Here is a 12,528-nt window from a genome sequence, read left to right as displayed (position 1 = left end):
GGGAAAAATAAAAATTTTCAGACACACAGGGTTCAGAAAGTTTACTACTCCTGAATGCTTTCTGAAAGAATTACTAGAAGATGTATACCTGGAAATTAATCCAAGAGGAATATGATAGATTCAAGAAAGAGGAGTGAGCAAGGAAAAAAGTAAAGCTTGTAGTTCAGACTGAAAAAAGTATTGATTATTGAAAATTTTTAATAAAAAATTGGAATTAAAGCCCAGATGACCTCAATATGAGAGGTACAGAGGGAGACTGACAAGACGAGAAAAAGGAATTAAAATACTGCCAAAGTTCTTAACTTGCTTGGAGTGAGGATATAGATCTTGGGTAACTCTTAATGTTAATAGAAAACTTTAAGGGTAAATATGTGTGCTAAAGAAAATAGATTAGACCAGAGGGCAGACAGCAGAAGCAAGAAGAACTACATTCCTGCAGCCTGTGGAACAAAAACCACATTCACAGAAAGATAGACAAGATGAAAAGGCAGAGGGCTATGTACCAGATGATGGAACAAGACAAAACCCCAGAAAAACAAATAAATGAAGTGGAGATAGGAAACCTTCCAGAAAAAGAATTCAGAGTAATGATAGTGAAGATGATCCAGGACCTCGGAAAAAGAATGAAGGCAAAGATCGAGAAGATGCAAGAAATGTTGAACAAACACCTAGAAAAATTAAAGAACAAACAAACAGAGATGAACAATACAATAACTGAAATGAAAACTACACTAGAAGGAATCAATAGCAGAATAACTGAGGCAGAAGAATGGATAAGTGACCTGGAAGACAGAATGGTGGAATTCACTGCCATGGAACAGAATAAAGAAAAAAGAAAGAAAAGAAATGAAGACAGCCTGAGAGACATCTGGGACAACATTAAACGCAACAACATTCGCATTACAGGGGTCCCAGAAGGAGAAGAGAGAGAGAAAGGACTAGAGAAAATATTTGAAGAGATAATAGTCAAAAACTTCCCTAACATGGGAAAGGAAATAGCCACCCAAGTCCAGGAAGTGCAGAGAGTCCCAGGCAGGATAAACCCAAGGGGAAACACACTGAGACACATAGTAATCAAACTGACAAAATTAAAAACAAAGAAAAGTTACTGAAAGCAACAAGGGAAAAATGACAAATAACATACAAGGAAACTCCCATAAGGTTAACAGCTGATTTCCCAGCAGAAACTCTACAAGCCAGAAGGGAGTGGCACGATATATTTAAAATGATGAAAGGGAAGAACCTACAAACAAGATTACTCTACCGGGTAAGGATCTCATTCAGATTTGACAGAGAAATCAAAAGCTTTACAGACAAGAAAAAGCTAACAAAGTTCAACACCACCAAACCAGCTCTACATCAAATGCTAAAGGAGCTTCTCTAAGAGGGAGACACAAGAGAAGAAAAGGACCTACAAAAACAAACCCACAACAATTAAGAAAATAGTAATAGGAACATACATATCGATAATTACCTTAAATGTGAATGGGTTAAATGCTCCTACCCAAAGACACAGGCTTGCTGAATGGATACAAAAACAAGACTATATATATATATATATATATATGCTGTCCACAAGAGACCCACTTCACACCTAGGGTTGCATACAGACTTAAACTGAGGGGATGGAAAAAGATATTTCATGCAAATGCAAATCAAAAGAAAGCTGGAGTAGCAATACTCATAGAAGATAAAATAGACTTTAAAAAAAGGAATGTTACAAGAGACAAGGAAGGACACTATATATTGATCAAGGAATCAATCCAAGAGGAAGATATAACAATTATAAATATACATGCACCCGACATAGGAGCACCTCAATACATAAGGCAAATATGAACAGCTATAAAAGGAAATAGTAACACAATAAAGGTGGGAGACTTCAACACCTCACTTACACCAATGGACAAATCATCCAGACAGAAAACTAATAAGGAAACACAAGCTTTAAATGACACAATAGACCAGATAGATTTAACTGATATTTGTAGGACATTCCATCCGAAAACAGCAGATTACACTTTCTTCTCAGTGCATATGGAACATTCTCCAGGATAGATCACATCTTGGGTCACAAATCAAGCCTCAGTAAATTTAAGAAAATTGAAATCATATCAAGCATCTTTTATGACCACAATGCTATGAGATTAAAAATCAATTACAGGGAAAAAACGTAAAAAACACAAACACATGGAGGCTAAACAATACGTTACTAAATAACCAAGAGATCACTGAAAAATCCAAGAGGAAATCAAAAAATACCTAGAGACAAATTACAACGAAAACACGACAATCCAAAACCTATGGGATGCAGCAAAAGCAGTTCTAAGAGGGAAGTTTATAGCAATACAAGCCTACCTTAAGAAACAAGAAACATCTCAAATAAACAATCTAACGTTACACCTAAAGGAACTAGAGAAAGAAGAACAAACAAAACCCAAAGTTAGTAGAAGGAAAGAAATCATGAACATCAGAGCAGAAATAAATGAAATAGAAGCAAAGAAAACAGTAGCAGAGATCAATAAAACTAAAAGCTGGTTCTTTGAGAAGATAAACAAAATTGATAAACCATTAGCCAGACTCATCAAGAAAAAGAGGGAGGGGACTCAAATCAATAAAATTAGAAACGAAAAAGGAGAAGTTACAACAGACACCATAGAAATACAAAGCATTCTAAGAGACTACTACAAGGAACTCTATGCCAATAAAATGGACAACGTGGAAGATATGGACAAATCCTTAGTAAGGTATACCCTTACAAGACTGAAACAAGAAGGAACAGAAAATATGAACAGACCAATCACAAGTAATGAAATTGAAACTGTGATTAAAAATCTTCCAACAAACAAGTCCAGGACCAGATGGTTTCATAGGTGATTTCTATCAAACATTTAGAGAAGAGCTAACACCCACCCTTCTCAAACTCTTCCAAAAAAATTGCAGAGGAAGGAACACTCCCAAACTCATTCTATGAGGCCACCATCGCCCTGATACCAAAACCAGACAAAGATGCTACAAAAAAAGAAAATTACAGACCCCTATCACTGATGAATATAGATGCAGAAATCCTCAACAGGATACTAGCAAACAGAATCCAACAACACATTAAAAGGATCATACACCATGATCAAGTGGGATTTATCCCAGGGATGCAAGGATTCTTCAATATATGCAAATCAATCAATGTGATACACCATATTAATAAATTAAAGGAGAAAAACCATATGATCATCTCAATAGATGCAGAAAAAGCTTTTGACAAAATTCAACACCTATTTACGATAGGTAAACATAATAAAGGCCATATATGACAAACCCACAGCCAACATCATTCTCAATGGTGAAAAACTGAAAGCATTTCCTCTAAGGTCAGGAACAAGACAAGGATGTCCACTCTCGCCACTATTATTCCACATAGTTTTGGAGGTCCTAGCCACGACAATCAGAGAAGACAAAGAAATAAAAGGAATACATATTGGAAAAGAAGAAGTAAAACTGTCACTGTTTGCAGATGACATGATACTATACATAGAGAATCCTAAAAATGCCACCAGAAAACTACTAGAGCTAAGCAATGAATTTGGTAAAGTAGCAGGATACAAAATTAATGCATAGAAATCTCTTGCATTCCTATACACTAAAGATGAAAAATCTGAAAGAGAAATGAAGGAAACACTTCCATTTACCATTGCAACAAAAGAATAAAATACCTAGGAATAAACCTACCAAGGGAGATAAAAGACCTGTATGCAGAAAACTATAAGACACTGATGAAAGAAATTAAAGATGATACAAACAGTTGGAGAGATATACCATGTTCTTGGATTGGAAGAATCAACATTGTGAAAATGACTATACTACCCAGAGCAATCAACAGGTTCAATGCAATCCCTATCAAATTACCAATGGCATTTTTCACAGAACTAAAACAAAAAAAATCTTAAAATTTGTATGGAGACACAAAAGACCCCAAATAGCCAGATCATTCATTGCAGCACTATTTACAATAGCCAGGTCATGGAAGCAACCTAAATGCCCATTGACAGATGAATGGATAAAGAAAATGTGGTACATATATACAATGCAATATTACTCAGCCATAAAAAGGAATGATATTGGGTCATTTGTAGAGACGTGGATGGATCTAGAGACTGTCATACAGAGTGAAGTAAGTCAGAAAGAGAAAAACAAATATCGTATTTTAATGCATATATATGGAACCTAGAAAAATGGTACAGATGAACCAGTTTGCAGGGGAGAAATAGAGACACAGATGTAGAGAACAAACATATGGACACCAAGGGGGGGAAAGTGTTGGTGTCATGCATTGGGAGATTGGGATTAACATATATACACTAACATGTATAAAATGGATAACTAATAAGAACCTGCTGTATAAATAAATAAATAAAATACAAAAATTCAAAAAAAAGAAATTAGCCATTTATAGGCTACATAACTTCTAAAGCATTAGGTTAACATAAAACAAAGAGGACTTAGTCCAACAAATGCCAGGAAAGTGACAAAAAGTAAACAATAAAAAACAGGGTAAATAGAAAACAGAAAACAATTTGGCAGGAACATATCAGTACAATCTGAACATATCAGTACACAATAAATTTGAGTGAGATATATTCATTTATTAAGTGAGATTTTCACAGTAGGCTTTTAAAAATCAGCTATACGTTTGCTATTTATGAGAGCCTCAAACTAGAACAACACAAGAAGTTGAAAGTCAAAGAAGAGAAACTAATATACCAGATAAATGCAGCAAAAGAAGCAAGGAGGCATATTAATATCAGATATTCAAATCAGATAAAGTAGAATTCAGATTTAAGCATTAAAAGGGCTAAAAAGGAGTATTTTTGTGTGTGTGGCTTTTTTTTTACATCTTTATTAGATTATAATTGCTTTACAATGTTGTGTTAGTTTCTGCTGTACAACACAGTGAATCAGCTATATGTATACCTATATCCCCTCCCTCTTGGGCCTCCCTTCCACCCTCCCCCTCTCGCCCCTCTAGGTGGTCACAAAGCACCGAGCTGATCTCGCTGTGCTATACAGCAGCTTCCCACTAACTATCTATTTTACACATAGTAGTGTATATATGTCAGTGCTACTCTCTCAATTCGTCCCACCCTCCCCTTACCCCACTGTGTCCACGAGTCTGTTCTCTACATCTGTGTCACTATTCCTGCCTTGCCACTAGGTCCATCAGTACCATTTTTCTAGATTCCATATACATGCATTAATATACGGTGTTTGTTTTTTTCTTTCTGACTTACTTCACTCTGTATGACAGCCTCTATGTCCACCCACATCACCACAAATGACTCAATTTCCTATGGAACTGTATATGAAGAACACTTTGCACAATGCATGACATATAATAAGCAATCAAAAGACTTAAAAATTGGTTGTTAGTCCAACTATGCTTACTATAGGTAATGGGATTTGACCAAAGTGGTACTCAAAGAAAAATTATATTCATAGTAACTAATAAGATATGAAAAGAAACACAAAGTTGAATAGTCCAATGAAACCTACATTGGATTCTCTAAATAAACCAATGAAATGTCATTTTAAAAAAGACAGTATTAGTTAAAATGATAATTGGATATATTTTAAAACCATGGAAGTGCTAAAGTGGATCAGAGTAAACTTGTTGCAAGCTGTTAAAAGACTCCTTGCTTGTTCTGGTTTGCTTCTGATGTGGGTTCTAAAATTGCTTTCTATTTACACAGATTGTTTTTCTGTTTTGAAACATAGACAGTAAATTTTCAGATATTAATAAAATAAGTTCATATGATTAAGTATGCTAAAATTGTTCTGGAATTCCTTCATAGAAAATTTAAACCCTTCTTTAATTTGCAGCATGTGTACGTCTTTGCTCTTGGCACTGCCATTCTTGAGTTGGTTAATAACCCCTTCCCCTCTCCAAACCAGCTGTCCATGTGAGCAACCAGAATACAGCAACTCACTCCCTCTTCAAGAGAGGACGCTCTTTACTGAAGTCACAGAAATAAGAGAGTGAAATCTGAATCCTCCCAAAGTGATTTAATTCCTCACAGCTTGGCATAACACTCGCCCGTGATAGGATTTTTCTGTAGAAGGCTTTAGAGGAGGCTGCTGGCACTGAAATGTTCAGATGCCCACTTCTTCAGCATGTTTCATTTTCTGTAGTCTTTCCTCAGTAGTTCACCTGCTCCACACTGACCACAAGGCAGTCCTGAATATGTAGGAGTTTATAAGAAGGAAAAGCAGAACTCTGACACCTCACAAAACATAGCTCAGGGTTATCTAGAACATATTCAGGAGCATTAGGAAATTGAGAATTTAATTCCTCAGCCCCATAAAGTATGCTAAGTAGTATAATTATTTAGCTTTGTATTTTGAAACATGACAACGACATAATGACTAGTTTGGCATATATGTAATAAAATATTATGTGACACATTTATAAAGAGTTAATAGTAACCTGGAAAATGTGTATATTACTAATGTAAATGAAAAAGGGCAAAATACAAAACCATCTTATAATATTATCATGACCGCTTGGAAATATACATATAAAATATTAGAAATAAATAGAGTAAAATATAAATTGTTCTTGTCTCTGGGGTAGTATGGTTATGGGTGATTTTTTTCTTCTACTCTTTCTATTTTCCAATTTTCCAATAATGAGAATATTGCTATCATACTAGAAGACAAATAGATGGAATACCCAGAATTCTCCCACATACCAGCAAGACATAGAAAAGATGCCAGAGGGCAAACAGGACTTATCAAATGGTCAGAGAGATTAGTCTCTGGACTGCTGACCTGACTATTTCCAGTTCTCTCCAACCTCCAGTCCTAACAATCCTGCTCTGCTACCATCACACCCTATTAACTGCTTTATAAATTTGTTCTGAAGAAGCTCTTTCAAGAAATATATTTTAAAACAGCTCATCTAAGATTATAGAAAAAAATTTGAGCACAGGTAATGTTTTCCTCAGGTCAGCCATGACTTACTCTCTGATAGGTGATTTACTATAAAGAGGCCAGAATACAAGTATTAGTTATGTTTTTTAATGGCATTGCTTAGAAAAGAGGGTCAGTCCTGAAACTGACTCAAAATGTCTTTCTTAAATTTCAATGCTATCCACTGGAATAAAACCAAGAAAAAAGCAATATAAACTCAATAAAACAAATTTATATTGGCTTCCTTGTTCTGAGGGGATAGTTCCAAAGAATGTTACATATACCTTGAAAACCAAAACTGCGTATGGACCAACAAGAACAATCTCCATTATAGCCCCTTCAATGTCAGTTGATGCTTTTATTAAAAATTGGCTTTAAAATTACATAGAATTCTTCAGAACAGTTTGAGCATCTTCTTGCTATTTTCTACAGTTCTTCCCTCTATCCTACCCAGAAGAATTATGTTACCTCTGGCATTTTATTTAAGCTTATAATTCAGGGTAAGTGAATTTAACATAGACTGACAGGCTGAGTTAACACTGTATTAAGTGGGTCTTTTTTTTTTTACAGGCATGTTCGTTATTATTAAAGTAAAACCCACTTGACCATTTAGATCACATAAGTAATAAATTTAAGCACCCCAATAGATTTGTAGCCAAAATCTTAAACTGTACAAAAAACCCACGGATAGAAAATACAGTTTTTCTTTCAGCTAAGTATCCCCTTGCTTAAATTGTTTAAGCAATTACCCTTTGCATATTGTACTACAACTTTGTCTAAGATTGCTGCTCTGCTAATCTAGTGTGAAAAAAATAAAAATACTCATTATAATTTAGAAGTTCATTTGAATTGCCACTTTCACTTATTTTAAAACAAAAATAGTACTACAGGGCTTCCCTGGTGGTGCAGTGGTTTGAGAGTCCGCCTGCCGATGCAGGGGACACGAGTTCGTGCCCCGGTCTGGGAGAATCCCACATGCCATGGAGCGGCTGGGCCCGTGAGCCATGGCCGATGGGCCTGCGCATCCGGAGCCTGTGCTCCGCAACGGGAGAGGCCACAACAGTGAGAGGCCCGCGTACCGCAAAAAAAAAAAAAAAATAGTACTACATTTTAAAGGGGGAGAAAAGGAAACTAACATTTATTGAAACTGTAATATGCCAGGCAGTACATCATTTTCTCTAAACATCCTCAGTCTAGGTCATATTTCTGTCTTATTGGTGAGAAAGCTACGTGCTTTCTACCATTCTGAAGCCAATATTCTTTATTAATGTTATTCCAGCAAGAGTGTAAATAAATACAATGCATGTAATAAAAACCTAAGGCAAAATTGAATTTGAGTGAAATATAGGGGAAGCGATTGAAGAAAAGAATTTTTGAAATGCAGTGCATGTAGGAAAGCCTTCAAATAGAGCTTATCCTTTACCTTCACCTAAGCTGTCATGCTGAAGGAAAAACCTGGAAATGCAATGAAGGTGGAGAAGCCTTTAGTCAAAATGACTTCACAGGACTCATGCTAGAGATAAACCTCATGAATATAAAGGAATGTGGAGGGTCTTTTCCTATGGCACATCCCATATTAAATATCAGAGAATTCATCCCAAATAGAGACCTTATGGGTGTAATGAACTTATTCAACCTCAGAGAATATCTAGTAGATAAAAAACCTTACGAATTTGGTAAATGCAGGATCTTATAGCGAGGCTCCATTCTATATCGTAGTTCAAACCAAAAGTCACCAACTTTAGGTGGTTTAATATATTCTGGGAAATATAATAAAAACATTTTGGCTTCCCTGGTGGTGCAGTGGTTGAGAGTCCGCCTGTCAATGCACTGGACATGGGTTCGTGCCCCGGTCCGGGAAGATCCCACATGCCGTGGAGTGGCTAGGCCCGTGAGCCATGGCCGTTGAGCCTGCGCGTCCGGAGCCTGTGCTCCGCAACGGGAGAGGCCACAACAGTGAGAAGCCCGCGTACCACAAAAAATAAATAAATAAATAAACCAATAAATTTTCATAGATAATGTGAAAGGTTCCACTACCCTTTAGAGCCTTTTATGACAATATTTGTAGGAAAAATAGCGATTAAAATGTAAGACCTCTATTGCCTATGTTCATATTCTTAGTAAGTTCATCAACCTATGATGAGATCATTTAAGTTTTCATTCTGAATTATAAATTGAATACTTTTCTTTTTTCTGAAAATGATTTTCCTTTTGCAAAAAAAAAAATGTGTAAAGTGAAAATTAAAAGTCCTCCAATACTAATCCCACTCCACGCTGTTGAAATGTAGGCATATATTCTGGCATATATCATTCAGAAATTTTGCTGGCTATACAAAAAAACCACTAGAGTCACATTTTCCTTACTATACTCAACTTGATTTTTTATTTTATTTTATTTTTTTATAAATTTATTTATTTTTGACTGCGTTGTATCTTCGTTGCTGTACGCGGGCTTTCTCTAGTTGTGGCGAGCGGGGGCTACTCTTTGTTGCAGTGCACGGGCTTCTCATTGTGGTGGCTTCTCTTGCTGTGGAGCCCAGGCTCTAGGCTGCGGGTTTCAGTAGTTGTGGCGTGCAGGCTCAGTAGTTGTGGTGCACGGGCTTAGTTGCTCCACGGCATGTGGGATCTTCGCAGACCAGGGCTGGGACCTGTGTCCCCTGCATTGGCAGGTGGATTCTTAACCACTGTGCCACCAGGAAGTCCCACAACTTGTTTTTTTTAAAACTTAACAATATATTATGAATGTCTCTTCTGCCAGTAAATATATATCATTATTTCAGAAAGGCACTATGCCAGTTTATCTAACTAAACCTCTATTGATAGACAAAGAATATTATGATAAAATTTTTGTATACTTGTTAAAGTATTTCTGAAAGAGAAATTCCTAAAAGAAAATTAGAGAATCAGACATGTATGTGTACATATACATATATATGTATGTATATAATTTCATTTTGATAGTTACTGTCAGATTGCCCTTCAAAGTATATGCATCATTCTTTTTTTAAGCTTGTGAAGAAAATATTCTTAATTTCAGCTTTATTGAGATACAATTGACATATAAAGTTGTAAGATATTTAAAGTGTACATTGTGGTGATTTGATATACATACACATTGTAAAAGGAGTCCCTCCATCTAGTTAACATATCCGTCACCTCACATATTTATCTGTTTTTGTTTGTTTGTTTGTTTGGGGGGTTTTTTGGTGAGAACATTTAAGTTTTACTCTCTCATATCATCCTTTTTTAAAAATTTTTATTGGAGTGTAGTTGATTTACAATGTTGTGTTAGTTTCAGGTGTACAGCAAAGTGAATCGGTTATACATATACTCTCATATCATTCTTAAAACTATTAAAGTATAAGCTAATTAAAACATAATTAATTTTATTCTCAAAGCATTCCAAAGCAGCTGATAGGGAGTATCATCAGCTTTCCAGCTAAGAAACTTCTTTAAATTATGTTTGCTTACAAAAAGAACTCTCTTTTTGACACAGAAAGTAGAAGAACATACTTTAAAATATAAATTAAATATTATTGTGACCTTTCTACCTCTAAGGAACAAAGATGCCTTAGGGCATTTTATTGATTATTAAACTTTCTGTGTGTGTTCCAACTTCGCCCCACTCTATTATAAATAATAGATACCAATGTATTTATAATAAATAATGTAAAGGATCTTTTTTTAGAATTAACCATCAAAGATAAATATAAATTGCTATGTTGCAGAGAGTTTTCCCCTCTAGCAGACATTCCTTCAGATACAGTTCACAAAGAACCACATGTCCTTGGAGAAAACATAATTTAAACCATAGAAAAGTAACACTCCTTTTCAGGGAAATTGTGGTGCCATCCAAGATATTGCCAAAACTATAGAGCTCTTTAAATACCACCGCTGGCCTCAAAGATTTGGTTGTGCTATAATTTTACTTCATGTAATTATTATATTAAGAGAGAGTCAGAGACCATGACACTTTTGTAATTGGAAAAGACCACAACTTTACAACCTTACAGAGAGGAATTCTGAAGTCCAGGCAGGTGGAAGGGCTTCTCTGAGGTCCCTCAGTAGTTGATGCAGCTCTGGGATCCCCTCAAGGATACTTTGCCTCCAACTAAGCTCGAGCCAGTGTTTATACAAATTCACGAAGAATGAGCTTGTGCTACAAGAAGCTCCTACTGAATTTTTAATAAATGCAAGATAATTTATTTAAAGCAATGAGACTTCAACAAAATGATTTTCAGATTCCTCTCTGCTTTTTTCTCTTCAGAGCCAACTAAACTTTCCATTTCCTTTGATTTTAAATATTTGGGTTTCTAAAGAAAATAACCTCACTTTTGTTATCTTCCAGTAGTTACAGGGGGATAAATGAAGACTGGAGTAAAATTGAATATGTTGGACTTTAAAATAAAGATTTAAAAAAATGTATAGCCTGGATCATATCTCATATAGCCCTCTCTGTGGTAGAAGTCAATGAAAATAATTTCTTTAGATTAATCTAAAAGAGTTAATCGTTTACAACTAATAAGAGAAAAAGACTACTAAGCTCATTTCTCACTTGAATAAAACGTTCTTTCAGTCCATGACAATGTGATCTTTTCCAATTTAATTTTTCATTTTAAAAATACCCTAAAGCAGATGGATGCATAAAAGGAGTCATCATATGCATCATTTATAACCTTAACTTGCTTTATGGAGCAGTAGGCTGAGTGGCTTTATTGGGATAAATGGAGCAAGTGAAAGACCAATGAACCAGTGTGAAATTTTCTTGTATGAGTCGAGAGAGGTTCCTGGTATTTACAGTCGTCCAGTACTATTAAGAGCTGCTTCTCCTTGAATAGCTGATTCACTTCATTTTACAGCAGAAACGAACACAACATGGTAAAGCAATTTTACTCCAATTAAAGAAAAAAGAAAAGAAATGATAAATCTGAAAGACTGTAACACAAGGAGAGTTTTTTGAAAGAAGAAAAAGTAAAAGAGCTGCTTCTCCTTGAATGATTGATAATAATTTTTTTTTTTTTTTTTTTTTTGTGGTACGCGGGCCTCTCACTGTTGTGGCCTCTCCCGTTGCGGAGCACAGGCTCCGGACGCGCAGGCTCAGTGGCCATGGCTCACGGGCCCAGCCGCTCCGCGGCATGTGGGATCTTCCCGGACCGGGGCACGAACCCGTGTCCCCTGCATCGGCAGGCAGACTCTCAACCACTGCGCCACCAGGGAAGCCCGATAATAATCTTTTAAAAGACAAAAAGTTAAGCATTTCCTAAACATCTTGGTCTCAACCGGTTCAACGTAATTGTCCTGGCACAGTGTCCTCTTTAGAACTGTAACTACTAAAATAACAGTGAACTAAGAAACAGAAGATCTCAATTTAAAACCAAACAGGCAGTTGGCCTTAGGCAAGCCACTTACCTCTGTGTGTCCCAGTTTCCTCTGTCTGTAAGCAAGTTAGTTGTGTGAAAAGCGGTGGCCAAATTAGACATGAGCAGAGATAAATACCAAGGAGATATAAGAGTTTTTATATATTAGATATTTTTATTTTCCTACTTGAATTTTCAATATTCAATA

At 35.9% G+C, this 12,528-nt stretch overlaps 1 protein-coding gene across 1 annotated transcript in view; it reads left to right on the top strand.

Annotated features, from left to right (window-relative positions):
* RELN (reelin) overlaps window positions 1-12,528 on the top strand; it is a 532,619-nt gene that overhangs the window by 333,298 nt on the left and 186,793 nt on the right. The gene's annotated exons all lie outside the window — the stretch shown is intronic.

The sequence above is a fragment of the Mesoplodon bidens genome (genome assembly GCF_964165515.1).
Source record: "Mesoplodon bidens genome assembly, chromosome: 9".
NCBI lineage: Eukaryota > Metazoa > Chordata > Mammalia > Artiodactyla > Ziphiidae > Mesoplodon > Mesoplodon bidens.
This window is presented reverse-complemented; position numbering and strand designations above follow the sequence as displayed.